The sequence below is a fragment of the Portunus trituberculatus genome, chromosome 31, assembly GCF_017591435.1.
Source record: "Portunus trituberculatus isolate SZX2019 chromosome 31, ASM1759143v1, whole genome shotgun sequence".
Taxonomy (NCBI): Eukaryota; Metazoa; Arthropoda; class Malacostraca; order Decapoda; family Portunidae; genus Portunus; species Portunus trituberculatus.
Window position 1 is genome coordinate 7,646,410 of NC_059285.1, and position 22,736 is coordinate 7,669,145.

Here is a 22,736-nt window from a genome sequence, read left to right on the forward strand (position 1 = left end):
GCGCCTGGGCGTGGAACATGTCAGGAGCCGTGGGTGTGGGGGAAGGCGCGTCGGGGGTGGTGTTGGCCATGTGACGCCCACGCTTGGAGGTAAGGCGAGTTTTCTTTTCCATGTTTCCGAGTTTACCTTTGTGTGTGTCTGAGGACTTGTGGCTGCGATTCCTTTGTTCCCTCGGCGCCATCCACTCACCAAACATGAAAAGAGTAGAATTGTAGGACTGTTGTGAATTGTCAAGTGTGTTTTCGTTGTTATTCTGCAAAATGGTGAGTGTTACATAAGGTGTTTTATCCCTTATGGTGTTTGATTTGTGGAAAGTTATCAGTTATTCATTTGTTGTAAGAGATTTATCGCCCGTAAGATAAAAAAAAGAGCAGCGTATCTGATGCTTGTTACGTAATCAAATAACATGTAGAGTAATGAACAATAACAAAAGTAAGTAAAATTCTCCTTAGATACTCGCATTTCTCCTTGGCATTCTTTCTTTTCATAAATTCATATTCCCCTCTAGACACTTTTCTTTATGGACATTAGGTAATCAATCTTGGGTACGTGAATAACAATGCCCTACGTATACATAGCCAACACTTGTCATTACCTGTGTCCACCTGTGCTTATGACCTACTCTTGTCCATACTTTTTATACATTCCTAATTTAAAAGCCTGAAAGAAACGAACGGAGAAGTATATGTGTGAGAGAGAGAGAGAGAGAGAGAGAGAGAGAGAGAGAGAGAGAGAGAGAAATACATAGTCGTACATGAAAAAAGGAGGACAGACAGACAAACAATAATGCAAACTGTGAAACTCAGAAATAAACGGAAAGACAACTAAAGACAGATAAAAATGATATAATAAAGGGAGGATTAAAAGTACAGAAAAAAATCATGGCAATAAGAATAAAACTGAACCGTAGAAATGAGAGAGAGAGAGAGAGAGAGAGAGAGAGAGAGAGAGAGAGAGAGAGAGGTAAAACGTAAAAAAAAAAAGATTAAAAAAAAAACGATATTCCACTCACCCTTCCGTCACAACTGGAAGGCTTTGAGTGCGTGACTCTCGTTAGGGTAAACACGCTTCTGTCACTCAGTCCTCTCCTACATATTAGTGTGGGCTGGGCGTGTACTGGGCGTGTGTGTATGGCGGGTAGCTTTCGGGTGGTATGTGGGATGGGTTTAAGGTGGTTTGGGTGGCCTTGTGGGGTGGTTGAGGTGGCGTGACGGGTGGTGTGATGGTGGCATGGCGTCGTGGTGGCAACAGTACGTATACGTGGAGGGTGAGGTGACGGTGGGGACAGACGACCAAGCACTATGAGGGAATTAGAAAGTACAAAGAGGGTCCAGTAATGGAATGAGGCGAAATTGAATTGTAGTTGGAGTATTGTAGAGTGAGGTGTAGTAGTAGTGGTAGTAGTAGTGGTAGTGGCAGTGGTAGTAGTAGTAGTAGTAGTAGTAGTAGTAGTAGTAGTAGTAGTAGTAGTAGTAGTAGAGTTAGTAGTAGAGTGAATGGGATGAGCGGACCGAAGCATGGTGGATGAGGTGCACTTAACGTAGATGCAATGGTTATGTGAATGTAAAGCTCCTGGCTGAGGGAGAGTTGAGTGGGTTACATTGTGCGCGAGTAAAGTGTAATGTAATAGCAGTTAAAACAGGTACACTGTACATGTACAGGGTTTGAGGGATGTTAAATGGGTGACATTACGTAGTGTAATATCAAGTGCATAGGAAAACACTGTATTTTTAAAATTTTCCAACATCTAATATTAGAAAGAGACGCTCTGTATTGAACTAAATATAAATGATTAAAATATTTGGAGATATATTTATATGAGTTAAATTATTATATTTTTATGGAGACAAACAAAAGCTACAGAGACCTGAATTATTTAATGAAAAATGTATTCTCGAGACTGTTTTGTTGTTCTATATACGGTTATTCTTGTATTTTGAATTAACTTAGAAAATAAATTAATGTTTGTGTACATCCACTGGAAGTATTACATTGTTTATTTGAAATCCTTGTCGTAGGTCGTACTAATAAGATAAAGTCGATCATTCTACAGATGAACGTAAACGTATTGAGTTTTCTTAATGTGATGAGAAATACGGTGAGGGGACTAGAATAAAGGTATAGGAGGAAGCAATTCGGTGTAATAAAAGTAGACAGTCAGGTGAATACTTAATGGCGCTGGTATTCAGTTCGTAAACATCAATACAACTGAATACACATCGAGATAATGAAAACTTCTGAATCTTCTTTAAATCGTGCTCTTATTAAATTCAATACAAGGAAAAATAGAAAAGTAGTGATGACAATTAAGAACTGAAAACAAAGAGGATTAAGTGATCTCTGAATAAAATGCGAGCAGACGAATATGAACATTGATTGTAAACAACTATTTATTATCAAACCAACAAAAAGACAACATTGGGAATTGCAAGAACTGGGAACTTAATTGTAACATGAAGCAAATATAATGTAACCAAGGTAACGTGATGTAAGGAAAGAGAAAGACGACATTACGAAGTCACAAGAACAGGGAGAATGAATTAAAGGTCATATTAATTGAATCTTTCGCTGGCTTTATAGCAGTGGCAGGGGGAAGAGAGAGAGAGAGAGAGAGAGAGAGAGAGAGAGAGAGAGAGAGAGAGAGAGAGAGAGAGAGAGAGAGAGAGAGAAAGTGGCTCATGGATGCAGCAAATGAAAAGGAAAACGGAAAGGAAAAGAAGGGAAGAAAAGAGAAAAGGGGAAAGTGTTAAAGAAAAAAAAAAAGATGAAGGGATGGAAAACGTTCTGACTAGAGATAGAGAATGAGAGGAAGAGGAGAGGGAAAGAGAAACATTAAAAAGGAAAACAAGTAAGCAAAAAGTGATAGAATTAGGAAATAGAAAGAGTCAAGGAGAAGGAATGGGGAAGAAAGGAAATGCAAAGAAAGGAAAGGAAGTAAAGAGAATAAATAAGAGAAAAAAAAGAAAAAAAGGGGGAACGATGGAGAACGTTCAGATTAAAGAGAAGGGGAACATGGGAGAAGAAGGTGAAGGTTAAGGTGGACTACGGAAGAGGGTGGAAGAGGGTGGGTGTTGGTGGAGGGCGTGAGTGCTTGGCGGCCCGTGTCCGTCCACCAGAAGGTAAAAGGACAAGGGGCACCGCTCAAGAGATCTCACATGCAGGAGTGTTTCGTCTCCTGAGTATTATTTCACACTGACATTTGGGAAGACACCTGCATACGACACACTTTTGTTTTTCGTAATTCAAGTTTTTTTTTCATCCACTGTCGTTTTGTTTTTATTTTTATTTTTTTCTGTTTGAATTATGTTTTAGTATTTTCATATCTTGATTTCTTCTTCTGTGTTTTTATTCATTCACTTTTCCTTTATAATTTTTCAGTTCAGTCCGTCTATTTTTTGTTTGTTTGTTTGTTTGTTTATTGGTTTATTTGCTTAAGCTTTGTTTTTCTGTTTGTCTTATTTTCTGTTTATTTATATTATTTTATGTCTTTTCTCTGTATCTCTAGTATTTTTGTATGTACTTGTCTTTATATCTGACATTCTCTCTCTCTCTCTCTCTCTCTCTCTCTCTCTCTCTCTCTCTCTCTCTCTCTCTCTCTGGCCCAGGTAAATGTCATCGCCACAGCTGTTCCTGTGTGCATACAGACAAACTAGGTAACCTTTCTCTGCCTTTGGACCTTCACGTCTCAGTTACCCTCCTTTGTCCTCCCCGTGACGCGTGATTCGTGGTCCCCTATTCCCTCCCTTCTCCTCCTCTTCCCTTTCCCTCCCTTCAGTCCCTCTTCCCTGCACTCCCTCTTCTCTTTTTTCCGCGTGACGTCGAGTATTTGTTGTTCGTGTAGAGGTGGTCTCGTGTACCTCTTTTGTTCCTGCTTTAGGTATTGTAGTGGCTGCATGGTGTATCTGTAGGATTAGGGATGGGTGAAGGGAATCAGTGTTGAATGAGTCAGTCGATTTGTATGTTTGTGATAAAATATTGTGTGGATTTCATCGGATTCTTTTCTTTGTGGTTTATAGTTGTTGTAGTGAATCTGTGGAACATTAATGCATGAAACAAATCAATAGAAGTTCAGTGAATTAGGGAGATTTGTTTGTTTTGTTGTAAAGAAACGTTGTTGATGTGTTAAATTCTTTATTTCTCTTCATCATTGTAATCTGTTCGTTTCATCGACATTAGAGGGCATCTGCAGCGAACTTATATAAGAATGGAAATTAAATTTGAGTCCGTTGGCAGATTAGTGTATTTTGGGTAAAACTAAATGTTTCTTGATGTGACTTACATAGTTCTCTATTGTACTGTGTTTAGGAAAGAAGGTAGAATAAAACTTACAGTGAAACATATACAACAACAAAAAAAACCAAAACACTGTATTCTTATATGTTTCGAGCTCAAATATATGGAAATAAAGGTAGTAAACACACTTTGCACTTGAAATATGATTTTTATGTGTATTTTTTGTTTATTTTTTTGTTGGAAAGAGTGTCTGCAAGAATTGAGGGAGGAATAGGAATCAATGAAAAAAAAAAAAAAAAAAAAAAAAAATATATATATATATATATATATATATATATATATATATATATATATATATATATATATATATATATATATATATATATATATATATATATATATATATATACCTTCCTACCACCATATCTACTTGTACTGATGACAGACAGACCGTCCTAAAGTTGTATTTGCCCCTTACCTGAAGCTGTGTGCCGAATCGATAGGTACATAATGACACACCTGGATAAATAAGTCAACAGGTGTTACGTATAGTGATAGAAAGACAGTCCTAAATCTATATTTTCTCCTTTTCTCCAGCCATACACACACTGCGTCGCTCCTTTATCCCTCTCTCTTTCCCCTCCCCTCTCTCTCTCTCTCTCTCTCTCTCTCTCTCTCTCTCTCTCTCTCTCTCTCTCTCTCTCTCTCTCTCTCTCGCTGAGAGGAAAACACAGCCCAGACTCGCCTATATCTACATTTCTGATGGGCAAAGTTGACTGTGTGTAGCCATCGCGTCCGTCAGTCAACAAACCAAGACTCGACTAAGACTAACATTCTTGTGTGCCACGAAGAAGGGTAGAGTTTTCGCCGCTAAACGTTTGCATTCCTGTGTTGAAATCCAGAGAGAGAGAGAGAGAGAGAGAGAGAGAGAGAGAGAGAGAGAGAGAGACGAGTGCCTTTCTTTATAGGGAGGATTTGATTTAGAAATTAAAATATCTAAAGTAAGATTAATAGGATAGAACAAAAACTTACGCAGATATGGAAAGAACGTATATAAGTAAAACCAATCAAATATTATTCATATATACATAGAGAAAAGGAGCTAGATATATAAAGAAAACTGCTGATATTTGGTATGACATAAAAGATAAGAAAGCCAGATATATTGATTCATTGACAGACAGAGATAGACAGTCAAACAGACAGACCATGAAAAATATAATGTAAGCATTTGCTAGAGGACGAAAAGTCAAGCAGGCAGAGACAGACTGACTAATAAAGCTTCCATTTTTGTGATAGAAGTGATGACATACTAGTTTATTCAATTCCTGTACGAAAAGAGAAAAAAGAGTAATCCTCCGTCCAATTTAAATGTCAAAAACTACCAAATAACAAAGCAACTCACGAAGAAAAGAAATTGGTCAGTGATTTTTTCATGTGCAAAATGAAATATTTCACGTAATGTTAAGAAACCATCGTGTGGAGAGAGAGAGAGAGAGAGAGAGAGAGAGAGAGAGAGAGAGAGAGAGAGAGAGAGAGAGAGAGAGAGAGAGAGAGAGAGAGAGAGATGTGGGAAGAAAGATTGAGACTGATTAGGAGAGAAAAGTTGATTCAAGAACACAAATGTCGAGGTCATATTGAAAATAACATAAACACACACACACACACACACACACACACACACACACACACACACACACACACACACACACACACACACACACACAGAGAGAGAGAGAGAGAGAGAGAGAGAGAGAGAGAGAGAGAGAGAGAGAGAGAGAGAGACGTAAAACTCTCATCACCAGTATTTAACATGGAGCAAACCCAAGCTACATCAAATCGCTATATCCGCGGACACGTTGCCTTCCTCTCACACAGCTCACGTCCACATGTCCGATACGGGAAGTGGAATGTCCCCTCCACCCCTCCACCCCGTCCACCCCATCCCCTCACCCCTCCCTTCCCACTGACCCTTTCCCATATGTATGTGTCCACCGTACCTAGACTCTACCTTTCTCCACTTCCCTTGAACTTCCCCCTTCCTCTCTCTCTCTCTCTCTCTCTCTCTCTCTCTCTCTCTCTCTCTCTCTCTCTCTGTACATACGACATCCTCTCCCTGCTAATCTTTCTCCCTTTCTCTCTCCCTTCCTTTATCCTACCCACGTTCCTAACTGTTTTTACCTCTTCCTCCTCCTCCTCCTCCTCCTCCTCCTCCTCCTCCTCCTCCTCCTCCTCCTCCTGTCTGTCTCATACTATCCATTTCTTGGGTTTTTTCTTTTCCCCTCTGCTCTTCCTCTTTGTTTCTCTTCGATCTCTTCTTCCCTCTTTCCTTCCTCAAGTGTCACCTCCTACCCCCCTCCTCTTCTCCATTCAGGTGTCCTTCTCTCCGTCTATATGAAGAGCCAATAGGAAGGGAGGGGCGCCCGATGATTGGTGAGTCATCGTTAGGCCTTAGGATGCTGGGAACTCATCTCTCTCTCTCTCTCTCTCTCTCTCTCTCTCTCTCTGATTCGAGTCTTTTTATTTCTTTATTCATTAATGTGATCTTCTCATGTGTTCTGTAATGTGTTATAGATATTTCCGTTTCCAAGCCGATTTCTTTTTATTAATCAATGGAGATGTATTATTTTCTCTCTCTCTCTCTCTCTCTCTCTCTCTCTCTCTCTCGTGTAACGGCATCCGGTTCGCTGTTGTCAGACATTGTGTGTGTGTGTGTGTGTGTGTGTGTGTGTGTGTGTGTGTGTGTGTGTGTGTGTGTGTGTGTGTGTGTGTGTGTGTGTGTGTGTGTGTAATTCACTGTTTGATCTGCTGCAATCTCTGACGAGACAGCCAGACGTTACCCTACGGAACGAGCTCAGAGCTCATTATTTCCGATCTTCGGATAGGCCTGAGACCAGGCACACACCACACACCGGGACAACAAGGTCACAACTCCTCGATTTACATCTCGTACCTACTCACTGCTAGGTGAACAGGGGCTACACGTGAAAGGAGACACACCCAAATATCTCCACCCGGCCGGGGAATCGAACCCCGGTCCTCTGGCTTGTGAAGCCAGCGCTCTAACCACTGAGCTACCGGGCCGTGTGTGTGTGTGTGTGTGTGTGTGTGTGTGTGTGTGTGTGTGTATGCATCATTTACACATACATAAACACTTCGACATTAAGGTAAATATTTGAGTACCAGTATGTTCATAGTAAACGTGTAGCTTTAATAGAAGAAAAAAAACACGGGGTATCATTATGAGATGATTCAAGAAAACTGGTTATCATTGTGATTTACACACACACACACACACACACACACACACACACACACACACACACACACACACACACACACACACACACACACACACACAGAAGAACAAATAGATGACATCCACGACAGACTAATTCTTGCTTTGCCTTCCTTTTCTATCTCTCTTTTCTCTTTCCTACATTTCCCTAATTTTTTTTCTGCACGGTCTTCTGTTGTTTCTTCCCTCTTGACTTAGATTTTCTGAGGAGAAGAACAATAGAGATTTTCAAGTATAACGTAATTTTGCTGTTTAGTTTTTAAGCTTGGAAAGAAAATGTTGTGTTATTATAAGTACATGTTTATCTTTTACCCTCTTTTTAGATGTTTTGTCTAATCAATATTCAATTTACGTAACAGCAGCACCAGGCTAGTTTGCAATATAAATATATTCTCGATTGAGAAAACCTGCTTAGCCCAGCATCACTATCGGATAAAACCAATAACAATAGACTCCTAATCACAAAATCATCAATTATCCTAAAATACAACCTTAACATATTCATGAATATACACTTTTTTAATGGACACATCCGTTCCCATGGTGAGCGTCGCCTAACAGGGAACGGTGCCGCAGATTCCCCAAGCAACAAAAAGATAAATATGTATGAAGGTCAGTCTGGTGTGCCGCTACCCACTCCAACCTCGTATGTTTCAATCAGTGTCAGGGGTGTTGTTGTCACCTTTCTGAGTTAGTCTTCGTGTAGATAAGATTAGTGTGTGTGTGTGTGTGTGTGTGTGTGTGTGTGTGTGTGTGTGTGTGTGTGTGTGTGTGTGTGTGTTTTACTAAACAGGTGTGTTGTTGCCGCCAGACAGGTGTGTTTGCCGCTTGATAGGTGTGTTGAATCCTCTCCATGCAGACAGGTGTGATATCATGGACAGACAGGTATGCCATATACCTTGGCGACATAGGACATGAGGTAATTAGGAGCAGCAGGCTGCGTTAAGGGCAGATGAGGCACGCTGAGAAGAGTAAGTCCTTAGCTCAAGTTTATAATAGCTGCGGAGCATTAAGTGTCAAGTTAGCCATTAGCCGCCAAGTGACAGTGAGGAGAGTTGTGACTGAGACAGCAGGACACCGCGCCTCGTGCACGTCCCTCGTATCTGATTTATGCATTTCTCTCTCTCTCTCTCTCTCTCTCTCTCTCTCTCTCTCTCTCTCTCTCTCTCGTTCTCTCTCTCTCTCTCGCTCTTCACGGCGGGTAAGTTTGGCGCTGAGTCACGGCGGGGCGGCGGCGACATGTCCACCCCCAGGTGAGGCTTCCGCTCCCACGGCGCCGGTGTGCTGGTGCGGCTGTCAACGCTGGTATGTTTCGTTAATGGCGTTTAAAGTCTCACAATTCTGCAGTGTTTACAACGGACTAAAGCTAATAGATGAGGATTCCACAAATATATGTATATATATATATATATATATATATATATATATATATATATATATATATATATATATATATATATATAACACACACATACACACACGCAAGCACATACTCACACGGAAAAGAGTAGCAGCCAAGAAGTAATCCTTAATCTGATTGGAGTCCGCCACGAGCCTGACTGTTACGAGTAAGGGAACATGACGCGGCCTGAGCAGGTCCTGTCTCACAGTGTCGCCAAATAATGACGGTGATGCGGCCGCGGACAGACGTCTGGCGGAAAATCAATTAATGTAACGAGCGTAACGTTTCTGCATCAACTCGTTGGGAGAAGATGGACATAATGACTCATTTGCAACAAAAGTGAATTTTAAAACGGAGCCATGAAAATAAAACTGAGAAAGCAACCAATTCTTTGCCGCTTGCGTCCAGTTGTTCTTTTCAGTGTGGCGTGTGGCGGGGCGGGCTGCGGGTGACGGGGGGAATGACGGCGGTCGGATAATGAGCTTTGCATCGCGGGGACTTGGGCCTAATCACTCAGAACCAGGGGAGGCGTATGGACTGATTAGGTGCGTCCTGATGGGCTCAGCTAGACGACGATTTGATTAGCCGGCGGCGGTGCGCACCACTCACGCGGCGCCATTGTTGTGGCAGGCGGCTGGGCTGACCCGCCTCTTGGAATCTGTGTGAGGGGTCGCAGGAGCGCACCGGAAGTCACCTGTCGTAGGGTTCGTAGCTTGGCAGTATGGAAAGTATTACATGTTTCTACGCGTATTTTCATAATATTTTCGGACATTACATATTTCAAGCGTCACTTATTTTCTAGTCCAATATTAAAGGTACAGTACGCCTGTTTCGCTGGATTGACGTAAGCTGCGCTATTTTTGTCAGCGCCATGAAGCACGTAGGCCGGATTTTTCTAGCGGGAATTTAGGTTTATCTGTTGCTTATCACTCATTCACTGTGCGATGTAAAATTTTCCTGCCCGCCTGTTAGTGCGTCAGGTGTGCGGGGGCTCGAATCCAGGCTGGCATAAGTTCACACAACTCACCTGTCCATCTAGTCTATCTAATCTGATCGACTTAAGATAACACATATGAAGTAGCAGGTGTTCGGGGCAAGTGGCGTAGTTTTCAGGGTAGTAATTCGCAACCACTCACTACAACACGAAGAAAATGAACACAACTACATTTCCCTTCCACTTCACACTTCACACTAAGTAACCCACTATGTGATTCTAGATAATGATGGAAGGGAGGAGTGGGGAAGAGTAGGTAAGGAAGACAGAAAGAAGAGCAGGAAGGAGTGTGGGTAATGTTCAAGAAGGCAGGGCAGGGCAGAGCAGGCCACCACTATCCGTGTCCTCGCATAGGGCGGGTCAGGGCGCTAATGGAGGCAGTTTTAGAGTTGGTATCGTAAAGTGTACAGTCTCCGGGGGCCAATTTGCACGACTGTCTAACTTTTCACATATTCATACGTCCGGCTGTGGGAGTGTGCTTCGTGCGTGCATCTCTCTCTCTCTCTCTCTCTCTCTCTCTCTCTCTCTCTCTCTCTCTCTCTCTCTCTCTCTCTCTCTCTCTCTCTCTCTCTCTCTGCTGCATATAATTTTCGAGTTATTATGGAATTGTTGTTTTTTTCATAAGGTGCTTTCTTTGTCTCCATGTGCTGGATGCTTCCTTATTGATCGCAATTTCCTTTTGTTTTGTCTTTGTTTTTTATTCGTTATCAAGATGAGATTAATAAAGGATAAACTGTTTCATAATAGTGATACATACCAACAACAACAACAACAAAAATGTACTCAGTAACAAAATATATTAAATTATTTTACTTTGAAGAAAACCTGTTGCAACGTGGTCATTTGGGAGGAGGAGGAGGAGGAGGAGGAGGAGGAGGAGGAGGAGGAGGAGGAGGAAGAGGAAGAGGAAGAGGAGGAGTAGGAGGAGGAGGAGGAGGAGGAGGGAGAAAAAAAAGACGAGGAAGACGAACAGAGGGAGTGGGAAGAAGGATAGGGAGAAGAAAGATAAAAAAAAGAAAAATAGGAAAGCAAGATAAGGAGAAAGCAGATAAGGAGAAGAAGAGGAAGAAGACAAGATAGGAGAAGAAGGAAGAAGAGGAAGAGAAGGGAGAGAAAAAGAGAAGAGAATTATGAAGAAAACAAAGCTATATTGCTGGCTATGGTGACAATACAAGCGGCAGGGAAAGCTGCGAGTGTGGCGTTGACAATAGCGGTGATGGTGGCGGCGGTGGTCGAGTGTTGCTAAAAAATTGATCTTCATAAATCCATCGCCACCCATAGCAGTCACCATCGCCACGTGCTCCAATCACCATCACTCACCACCCGCTACCATCCCTCGCCCGCCGCGCCCCGTAAAGCAGGTTCACGGCTTTTCAATGACCAAAACGGCCTCACCGCTCCTGACCTTACCCCGACCTGCCTCAGCCGCTAACGTGTGGCTCTATTTGTTAAACTACACCAAAACTAACGGTGACAGTAGAAACAGCGGCAGGATCCACCACCACTACCAACGAACACTTCTGCTACTACAATCACCACCACCACTATCACTACCTTGTTAAACTACGCTCCCATCACTACTGCTACTACTACTACTACTACTACTACTACTACTACTACTAAAAGCAACGGTAAAAACAGTAACAAAACGGGATCACCACCACCACCACACGACTACTACTATTATAGTACTGCCATTGCTACCACTACTATTACCACTAATACCATATCTAGTGTGGATAATAATAAGGGCATGATAGATTACAGTAACAACAAACCGGTATGCTCAGAAGTAATATCTATGTTAGTCATTTTACTCTTTGATATCATATGCGTTATGACTATCTCTCTCTCTCTCTCTCTCTCTCTCTCTCTCTCTCTCTCTCTCTCTCTCTCTCTCTCTCTCTCTCTCTCTCTCTCTCTCTCTCTCTCTCTCTCTCTCTCTCTCTCTCTCTCTCTCTCTCTCTCTCTCTCTCATCACGGAGCTGGAGGAAGCGGGAAAGGAAAGATAACAGCCGTGTTTTGACTCTCCTCCAGTCCTCACTTACAACTTTGTCTCGAGGGATGAATTGAGTTAAATTAAAGATGCATTTCAACTCCCGCACCAACGAGGCAGAAAAGAAGGACAGAAAAATTGCTCCAAAGTATGAAAAATGACTCTCATCTCACTTAAATCGATGCTGCAAGGGAAGAGAAAGAGAGAGAGAGAGAGAGAGAGAGAGAGAGAGAGAGAGAGAGAGAGAGAGAGAGTGAGAGTGGAGTGGGGTGGAAAGGAATTATACGTAAGCTTGGCCTATCAAAGTATTTCGTAAGTTTTGGGTGAAATATTACCCATAGGAACTAAGGTTATGAATATTCTTTTCCTTTCCCCTCCGGATGATATGTTGTGCGGGGTATTTGGAGAGGGTGATTTTTTTCCCAGCAGTTGTTAAAAATTTATTACGCGGATTTAAGTCGCTGAGTGAGAAGATTAATGGAAATATAGTCTATGGACGGACGTGTGTGTGTGTGTGTGTGTGTGTGTGTGTGTGTGTGTGTGTGTGTGTGTGTGTGTGTGTGTGTGCGCAAGTTTGCATACGTATTGGGTGAGGGGAAGTCATCGTGTGTGTGTGTGTGTGTGTGTGTGTGTGTGTGTGTGTGTGTGTGTGTGTGTGTGTGTGTGTGTGTGTGTGTGTGTGTGTGTGTGTGTGTGTGTATTTTGCCTCAACTTGGTCGGAATATTAGGAAACTTCTGCTATTATTCACGATGGTACCTGCACGCACATACTTACGTACACACATTCTCTCTCTCTCTCTCTCTCTCTCTCTCTCTCTCTCTCTCTCTCTCTCTCTCTCTCTCTCTCTCTCTCTCTCTCTCTCTGCATGTATCTATCTTTTTTTACCACAAACAAATAGGTTAGGGACAAAGGGGGGTGGAGTGAAGAGGTTTCAATTTTCCCGTAGAGGGTTCGATCCCTTCCCTCACCCCTCTTTTCGATCCATCTCGCCGCCAATCCTACTGAGACCTGAGACGCAAAGATTCACTCTAATGCCAAAGAGTCTATGAATACCAAGTGAGTGAGTGCGCGAGTGGGAGAGGGCGGCAACGAGGGAGAGTTTGAGAGAAGTAATTGGGTCTATAGAAATTCATAATCCTATTCAGCGTCTTACATTTGCCTCGCTTTGATCTTTTCTCTAATTTTAATCAGCATATTTGTTTTTATTTGTGCGTAATATTGGTCTTGTATTCCCTTCCGCTCCACAGGTGTGTCTTTCCCTCAGGTAAATTCCCCTCTAGGTATCTTGTCCAGCCCCTCCTCAGGTAAATAATTAATATCTCGTCTCCCCTTCGTGACGCGAGGATCCTGTCGCTAATGACTGTATGGTGGTGGTGGTGGTGACGGTGGTAATATGACAGACAAAAGGGTTTTGTGAAATACGTATTATTTTATTATTATTATTATTATTATTATTATTATTATTATTATTATTATTATTATTATTATTGATATTATTATTATTATTATTGTCATCATCATTATTTTAATTTTATTTATTATTATTATTATTATTATTATTATTGTTATTATTATTATTATTATTAGTATTATTATTGTTGTTGCTATTAGTATTTGTCTATGGACATTTTGAATTTTTTGCTATCATAGTTAGTTCTATTCCATTATTTGAGTATGCACAAAATTAGTGGATCATCTTTATGGATTATGTTATTGATCTGAACCTAACCCATAGATACAGACACAGACATACAAAGAGGGACAGATAGACAGGCAGAGGCAGACAAGGAGAAGGACAGACCGACTTGCTGGATACGCCCCAACAAACACCTTCCTAATTACATAAGTTAATCAGTTTCTCGAAATTATAACTGTTTGCATAAGACACCCGTATACTCCTTCCCCTCGTTTGCTCTCTCTCTCTCTCTCTCTCTCTCTCTCTCTCTCTCTCTCTCTCTCTCTCTCTCTCTCTCTCTCTCTCTCTCTCTCTCTCTCTCTCTCTCTCTCTCTCTCTCTCTCTCTCTCTCTCTCTCTCTCGTCTTCCTTTATAACTTTCATGAGTCTTCTCCAGGTCACTCCATCTTCCGACACTCCCTGCCAAAGTTGTGCCTCCTCCTACCCTTCCTTCCTCCTCAAATCCCTCTTTTGTATCCCCCCCTCCTACCCTCTTTTTCCCTCTCCCTCTTCTTGCACCTCCTCCCCATCCTCCCCAAACCCGGCTGGCCAAAACTCCCCGTCAAAAGTTCCCGAAATTGGGGACCTAAATTTTGGGCCACGAGGCTGAAAACCTACGCCATATTTATTTATTTGCCGGAGATGAGGTGACAGGCTGGAGGGTGATGGAGAGAGAGAGAGAGAGAGAGAGAGAGAGAGAGAGAGAGAGAGAGAGAGAGAGAGAGAGAGAGAGAGAGAGAGAGAGAGAGAGAGAGAGAGAGAGAGAGAGAGAGAGAGAGAGAGAGAGAGAGAGAGAGAGAGACGACTGGTTGGATACAATACTGAAAGGAAGAAACAAGGAAAAAGAAACATTAATAGTTAAACATGATATAAGAAACATGTAGTAAAGTTCACGACACACACACACACACACACACACACACACACACACACACACACACACACACACACACACACACACACACACACACACACACACACACACACACACACACACACACACACACACACACACACACACACACCAAAAAAGAAATAACAAATATTTACTCCCTTTATTAAAAAAAAAAAAAACTTAGATTGAAAAAAAATAGCTGTATGGGAGAAAAATACAGATTACTCGAATAGAATAGTACCGAAATGTCCAGTCTCCCTTGACATTCAAATATAATTGCATTTCAACGTCTTACAAAGTCAAACGCCAGACTATTGTATTTTTTTTATGCATTTCTTCTCGGAATTCAACTCGATTCTTTTGTAGTGCTGGTAAAAGACATCGAATGAGACAAAAGGTCGTGATCATCACATGAATTTTGCTTAAGCATGTGTAGGTCAGAATTGTCTAAGGAGGACGATCAGTGACAGAGTGAAAAGAGAAACTGTGAGGGATGCAATGATTTATAGCAGAATCCGAAAATAAAACATGGGGAGAGTGGCTTAAGGAAAGGAGAGAGTGAGAGAGGCAATACGATACAGTATGAGACGATGATGATGTTGGAAAAAATACTGATAAATAAAAAAAATTGAGAGATAAGGAAAAGGAAACAATATAAAACAAAAGAAGTTTGAAATTAAAAAAAAAAAAAGAAGTTACCAGAATATGAAAAGAAACATTGTATGAATATTAAGAAGGAAAGCAATAAATGAGATATGAAATTCGAAACAGGACGAGGAAAAGGAAATGCTTAAAAAAAGGAAAGATGGTTAAAGAAGAGGATTGATATATAGAGTAAAGAAAAATATTTAGAAAATAAGAAGTTAACAGAGTGAAAGATAGAACTAAACAAAGGAAAATCAATAAATGATTAGAGAAAAAAATGAAATTTGGAAAGAAGTAAGTCGGTTTCCCAAATGAATCACGAAATTGAGATGACATGATAACGAAATAAGAAAGAAAATAATAAAAAAAAATTATGGAGCAATGAAATGATAGTTGAAACGATTAGAAAAAAATTGAAACGCGGAAAAATATATAATATGATAGGTAAAATGAAGGAAAAAAAATGAAACGAGAAGTATAAGTATATAGAAGGACAAAAGTATTAAGGAAGGAGGATGTGAAAGACGAGAAAGGAGAAATTGACATAAATGTGTGAATGAAAAGAATAAATATGAGAAAATATAGAATTAAACTGAAAATATAAAGGCATTAAACGGAAGATAAAGAGTGATAAATGAAAGAACGAGAAATAGAAGAGAAAATAGCAAAATAGTGGACGAGAAATAACACGAAAGAGGAAAGGAAGACTAAATGATTAATTACTGTGAGATAGAGGGGGGATAAACAATATTGATGAGAAGGGAGATAGGAATTAACGAATAAAAAGAAGAAAGGACGCAAGAAAGAAGCTAAGGAAATAAGAGAGGTGGGAGAGATGGTAAAGGAAAAAAAAATAATGAGATGTGCTTTTTCCTTTTTTTCCTTCTTTCTCACTTTTCTTAACCACATAGCCCGGATGGAGAAGAAGAGAAAAAAGAGAAAGAAAGAGAAGAAAAAAAAGGCCATTGGAAGAATATAGATAGAGTGCTGGAAATCGAATAGGAGAGAAAGGTCAGTCGATGCTTTTTATTACTGATTCTTTTATTTATTCTTCTGTCTGTTCTTTCAGTCAATCCTAAAGTCTACGTTTGACTTTTTTTTCTTATCGTTATTCGTGCGCATATTTTATTCTATTAAATTGTTTTTTTCTATTAGAATTGAAAACAAATATTAAATTGCACTTACTGGAGTTGGTATGATATTTAATTCTTCTTTCAAAATACATGTATGAACTTAGATAAGTGATGGATAAAACGTAAGTGAGAGAATGAATAACAGAGAGAGAGAGAGAGAGAGAGAGAGAGAGAGAGAGAGAGAGAGAGAGAGAGAGAGCCGAACATCATTCAATATGGAATAGATTAACCGAGTCACGAGGATTGTGAAATAAAAAAAAAACTAAAAACTGTAAATTGGAAGAAAAACACAAAGAAATAATGAATTTGAAAGTTCTGTGAGAAAGTCCTAAGAGAGAGAGAGAGAGAGAGAGAGAGAGAGACAAAGACAGAGATGACCTTTTAAGGAAGAGAGTGTCCGACAAGAAAACCTCTTCTAAAAGTACTGCAATGAAACTTTTAACTGCACCGTATGTATGTATGTGTGTGTGTGTGTGTGTGTGTGTGTGTGTGTGTGTGTGTGTGTGTGTGTGTGTGTGTGTGTGTGTGTGTGTGTGTGTGTTTCTGGCCTTTGAAGCATGTTTACGTATTCTGTATGGGAGGATAAAGAAGAATGTAAAAGAAAAAAACTGAAGCTCGATGTAAATATGAGATGTGAAGAATATTGTGTAGAAAGGAACTGATAGTGAAGAAGAGGTTTTAAAGGGAAGAAGAGAGTAAGAATTTTAGGAATCAAGTTAATAATAATAAAGAAAAAGGAAATACTCTAAAAATGCTGAAGAGAGAGAGAGAGAGAGAGAGAGAGAGAGAGAGAGAGAGAGAGAGAGAGAGAGCAAAAACTAGCAATGATAAGAATGAGAGAAAGAAAATGATTGGAAAAATACAGATTAAGAAAGGTAAAAAATGAGAAAATGAAAAAGTTAGTAAGTACGTACCTTCATCCTTCCTCTAATAATATACTTCCTTTTTCAATTTTTTTTTTTTTTTACATCATCATCTCTCTCTATATATATCCTCCTCTTTTCTCCTTATCTCGTCGTATCAGATGAATACGCTTGGCTTCCTTTCTACCTTCATGGACACGCAATGCTTCTTCTCTCCCTCTTCTCCCCCTCCTTTTCCCTTCCATAGTGTCTCCTTTCCTTCCTTCTTCCTTATTCACTTCTTTCTTTTATAGTCATTCCTCTCCTCATTTTCTTTCCTTCTACGCCTTTTCTTTACCCTTTCCTAGTCCCTCATTTCTCTCCCGTTTTTTCTCTCATTCTCTTGTCTCTGCTTTCCCTCCCCTTACTTACCTTCCTTCAATAGAACTACCTTTCACTCTCTTTTGCTTCCCCTTCCCTCCTACCTTTCCCCTTCCTAGAGCTTACTTTTTCTTCCTTTCCTCTCTCCTCTTCCTAGTCATACCTCTCCCTCCCCTCTTCTTCTCCCCCTTCCTTCCCTTTCCAGGTAGCGTTTCTTAGGCCTATTCTCACCCCTCGTACAGGTATCGAGCGAGCCTGCCAGAATTGTGAATTATTGGAGTAATATTCCGCGTGGTCCTTGCACTTTGTGGGCAATATACTGTATTCTGATCCTTGCATTTGTTTATTTAGTCGTATGTTTATGTATTTGTATGATTTATTTGTATTTATTCATCTATTCCTGTGTTTGTTTATTTATCAATGGTTTATTTTGAGGTTTGGAGAACATTGGTTTGTGTCTCCCCTGTCCATGCTCCTGATTTTGTTCTTTTTGAAATTGTGTGTGTGTGTGTGTGTGTGTGTGTGTGTGTGTGTGTGTGTGTGTGTGTGTGTGTGTGTGTGTGTATGCATTTGTTTGTAATTCACCTCGGTCGCCTGCTGGTCACCCAGCCAGTCTTCCCATTACGGAGCGAGCTCAGAGCTCATAGACCGATCTTCGGGTAGGACTGAGACCACATCACACACAACACACACCGGAAAAGCGAGGCCACAACCTCTCGAGTTACATCCCGTACCTATTTACTGCTAGGTGAACAGGGGCTACACATTAAGAGGTTTCCCATTTGCCTCGCCGCTTACCGGGACTTGAACCCGGCCCTCTCGATTGTGAGTCGAGCGTGCTAACCACTACACTACGCGGTGTGTGTGTGTGTGTGTGTGTGTGTGTGTGTGTGTGTGTGTGTGTGTGTGTGTGTATGTAACTCTGAAATTTAACTTTTATGCAACACAATATTCCTCAAACCACAAAAAAAGATAAAATGTTGAATTATATGCATATATCTTCTCTTTGATCTATATAGTTCTTCTCTTTTCTTTGTTGGTATATAAGATGTATTTTTCTCCCCCTTTTAATTATGTAATGTATTGGTGAAGTTGATACCAGTACCCCTTTAATCTCCAAATGTGTTACTTCACTCTCTCACTCTCCCTCTGTGTCTCTGTTCCGGTATATGTTCTCCATCTTACTACACCGTGTTCTTTAATAGATTTGCACCCTTTCCCCTTCCCTCATATTTATTTTCCCTGGTGCTCATTTCATAACGTCTCATTTCTCTCTCTTTCTCTCCCTCCACTCACTGCTTTCTCTTTTATTCCTCTGCCATTGTCTCTTGCACTCCATCTCTCTCCCTTGCCGCACCTCCCGTCTCCCTTCCTCTACCCTATCTACAAGACATCTTCATATGCCATTAACATTGATCCAATTCTCTAAGGTCTCATTTTCCCCATCTCAACAGCCTCTCAGATCCTCTAGTCGGGGCCAGACAGGGCTATAAACTGCCTTGGTGTGGCTGATTTACGATTCCCTACCTCCTTCTCTCCTCTCTCCCTACTTCCCCTCTGTCCTTTCTTTCATTACTCCTCTTCCTTCATTCCATCCGTTGTACTGTACTATACTCTCTCTCTCTCTCTCTCTCTCTCTCTCTCTCTCTCTCTCTCTCTTTCCTTGTCTGGTGTTGCTTGGCTAAAATTTCTGTTGTATTTTCTTTTCTTCTCGTTTTCGTTGTCTTCTTGCTCATGTTTTTATTCTTTTTGTTCTCCTTTTCTTGTTGTTTTTTCTTCTTTTGTTTTACTATTTCTTTCTTCGTCTGTTTGTTTCTGTGAATGTTTTTTTTTTTAAGTTTTGCTTTTATTTGTGTTTGCTTTTATTTGTTTATGAATAGTTGTAGTTTTTTGGGAGGGTTTACCGTGTGCGTCCTCGTGTTTTGTTTTGTCGATTGTCCGAGTTGTTTGGAGTTGTTGTATTTGTTTGTGCTGTCGTGTGTTTCAGTTTCATCCGTGTTATATATATATATTTTTTTTCGTTTATTTTTATCACTGAATTTTGTATTTTTCCTTTTATGGGGGGAAATCATCCCTACGTTCTTATTTGCTTCTTTCATATCTCTACCTTCTTTTATCTTTTTTTTTGTTTATTCATTCACCTTTTTTTCCTTTTATTCTTTAATTCATCCATTATTTTCTACGTTTTCCTTTGTCATTCATTCATTCATCCATTCTCTCTGTCTGTCTGTCACAATCTATCTTCCTTACTTTTGCATCATTTATTCCTGTTCTTATGTATACCTCCCATCTCTCTCTCTCTCTCTCTCTCTCTCTCTCTCTCTCTCTCTCTGTCTCGCAGCTGACACCCGCTCCCACTCAGAATCAATTCCTTTGCAACCCGAAACCGCGATAGGATCTGAGGAGCGCATCACACGAGAGCCGCTGATGAAGGGAGGTGCGGGCGGCGGCAAAGACGTGTTATTAGTTCGGTGTTCCTGTTAGAAAAGAATAAAAATGAGCTTAAAGTGACTGTGTGAATCATAATTATCGAGTTAACTTCACTGACGTATATAAAAAAGAATAAGAATAAAAAGAGGGAGGAAGAAAATGGGTGCTGTTCAGTTTCTGTCTTTGTCTGTCTGTCTCTGTCTCTGTCTCTCTCTCTCTCTCTCTCTCTCTCTCTCTCTCTCTCTCTCTCTCTCTCTCTGATCTTATTGCTAAATGTAAATAGGAGATCATAGACTGATGTAATATATATATAATTAGTAATGAAGTGATGTATTTATGTGATAAGTGTGTGTGTGTGTGTGTGTGTGTGTGTGTGTGTGTGTGTGTGTGTGTGTGTGTGTGTGTGTGTGTGTGTGTGTGTGTGTGTTATCATTATTTTCCTACCAGAATCTATTAAGAGAGTGATATTTATATTTCTTAATTAATGCCACCCTTTTTCTCTCCTCCTCCTCCTCCTCCTCCTCCTCCTCCTCCTCCTCTTCTTCCTTCTCATTCTCTTGTTCTTGATCTTGTTCTAGTTATTTTTTTCCCTCCTTGACTTCATCTCCTAACACCTTCACTTTCCGTTCCCCCCACGACCATCCAGTCCCACCTTCTTCCCCTTCCCTTGTGCACTCTTCTTTCCTGCCAATCTGCGTCGTGATCTGAGTGTCGGTAAATCAGAGTGTCATGTGGGTGATATTCGTTGTACCCTGCGTCAATACAGCTCAATCTATCTCCTCGTCCGCTGCTGTTTGTCTAAGATCTCCATCATAGAGAGAGAGAGAGAGAGAGAGAGAGAGAGAGAGAGAGAGAGAGAGAGAGAGAGAGAGAGAAGGAGATAAAATATGACATAAAAAGTACTTAGACATCCCGAAAAACAGACATTAAGGGGGGACTGAAGTGACTGCAGTGGACAGGTAGAAAAGTTTTGTAGAAAATGTTGTGTGCGCCGGTATGAGGAGTGAGGAGGGAGTGGGAGAGAGAGAAAGAGAGAGGGGAGGCAGAAAGAAAAAAACTGTGTGACGGTGAGAAAGAATAAGAAAGAAGGAAGGGAGGGAGGGAGGAATGGAGGAAAGCAGGTAAAAAGAATATGTGAGGCGTAAAGAATACTGAATAAAAGAAAAATGGAAGTATTTGGATAAGGAAATAAAAAAAAAAAACATTGAGGGAAAAAAGTCGGGAGAATGTTTAGGTGGAAGAAAATTAAGAGACTTCTTGAAATGAAAAGTTATGTTAATCTTGCAGGAAAACATTATTAACTTTTTCTGCATTACGGATTTCTGACCCTCACCAGAAAAAAGTGAAAAAAGTGGAAAAAAAAGAAAAGGAAAAACACACTTATACACCTTTTCCCAAGAGAGAACAGGAGCGAGAAAACAGAGTGAGATCTCGAACAGGATTTATTTCCAATAGTGTCAAACAACGTAATCTCTTAATTTAGTAAGTGAAAAGTTACTGTAGAAATATTGAACGTACTAATAAGAAACGATGTATTAACAGACATTACATCTGAGCTGACAGATTACCAGACAGTAAATTTAGATATCAGTATTAGATCAAATAGATTTCATATACTTTCATCTTTCCTTTATCATTCCTGTATCCATATGTTTGTAATAGAAAGATAAACCTTATTGATTTTTCTATGAACCTTCAACTATTTTTATTGTCTTTTGTCTATACCAAGTTGTCTATCATTATTATCCTTTATAAAAAGTGTAATTATATTGCCACTTTCTTATATGTCATTCATCTAGTCACTTGTATTATTCTATCTTTATAATTTAAAAAATCTTTATTCAGCCATAGGTGTAGCTGCCAGAGTTTCAGTTTCCATCATTCTTTTTTCCTTCCGGAGGCATTTACATCATCTTGTGTCCAATCCTAGGTATTTTATCTCCACCTTTACCTCTTCACCTACAACTTTTCACCTCGTTGCTTTCTTATTCACCCACAGGCATCTTCTTTATCATGATAGTTTCAGTTCTCATCATCTTTCTCCATTACATAGATATTCATATCTATTATTATATATTCACACTCAATTTTTTTTTATCTCCACGATTGCCTCTTCAGTCGTAGTTTTTCACCTCAATTATCTGCTCACATGTAGCTCTCTATCTCCACCTTATCCTCCTTAACCGCTGCCCTTAGTGCGCTGCGTGTCTCTGAGGGTCCCAAGGGATGAATAATAAGGGGTACCACACTGAGGCCTCTGGCGAGATGTAATAGTAAAAAGATGTAAATTGCTCAACTTGCATATTCAAGTCCCAGTTTTGCATTTGTCTATTTTTTTTGCTTAATATTCCTTTACTTTGTTTTGTCTAAGTTAACTGCTGAGCTCCTTCTCTGTATCTTCCTTTGTTTCTATCATTGGTACTCTACTACTGCTGCTGCTGCTGTTGTTGCTGCTGCTGCTGCTGCTGCTGCTGCTGCTGCTGCTGCTACTACTACTACTGCTGCTGCAGTTATCGCTGCTGTTGCAGTAGCTGTTGCTGCTGCTGCAGCTGCTGTTGCTGTTTCCAACAGAATCAGCTGCCACAATAGCTACCACCACCACTATATAAAAAACAAAACAACACTAGAAATAAGAGACAGCCACAGCAGCACTAGCAACAACAGCAGCAGCAGTACCAGCAATAGCAGAGCCTCCTGACACTGTGCTGGCCTTGAGTTGATAAGGTCATCAGCCTCACTGCCTCAAGAAGGTTTGCTCATATTACTTATACACGCGATAAAGAAAGACAACGAAAGAAAAAAAAGACACTTG

The 22,736-nt window shown here is 40.4% G+C and overlaps 1 long non-coding RNA gene across 1 annotated transcript in view; it reads left to right on the forward strand.

Annotated features, from left to right (window-relative positions):
• The window catches only part of LOC123511689, a 58,105-nt gene continuing 35,369 nt past the window's right edge, over nt 1-22,736 (forward strand). Inside the window, exon 1 of the long non-coding RNA XR_006676914.1 lies at nt 1-89. This is a non-coding gene — a long non-coding RNA (uncharacterized LOC123511689). The remainder of the gene's footprint in view (nt 90-22,736) is intronic.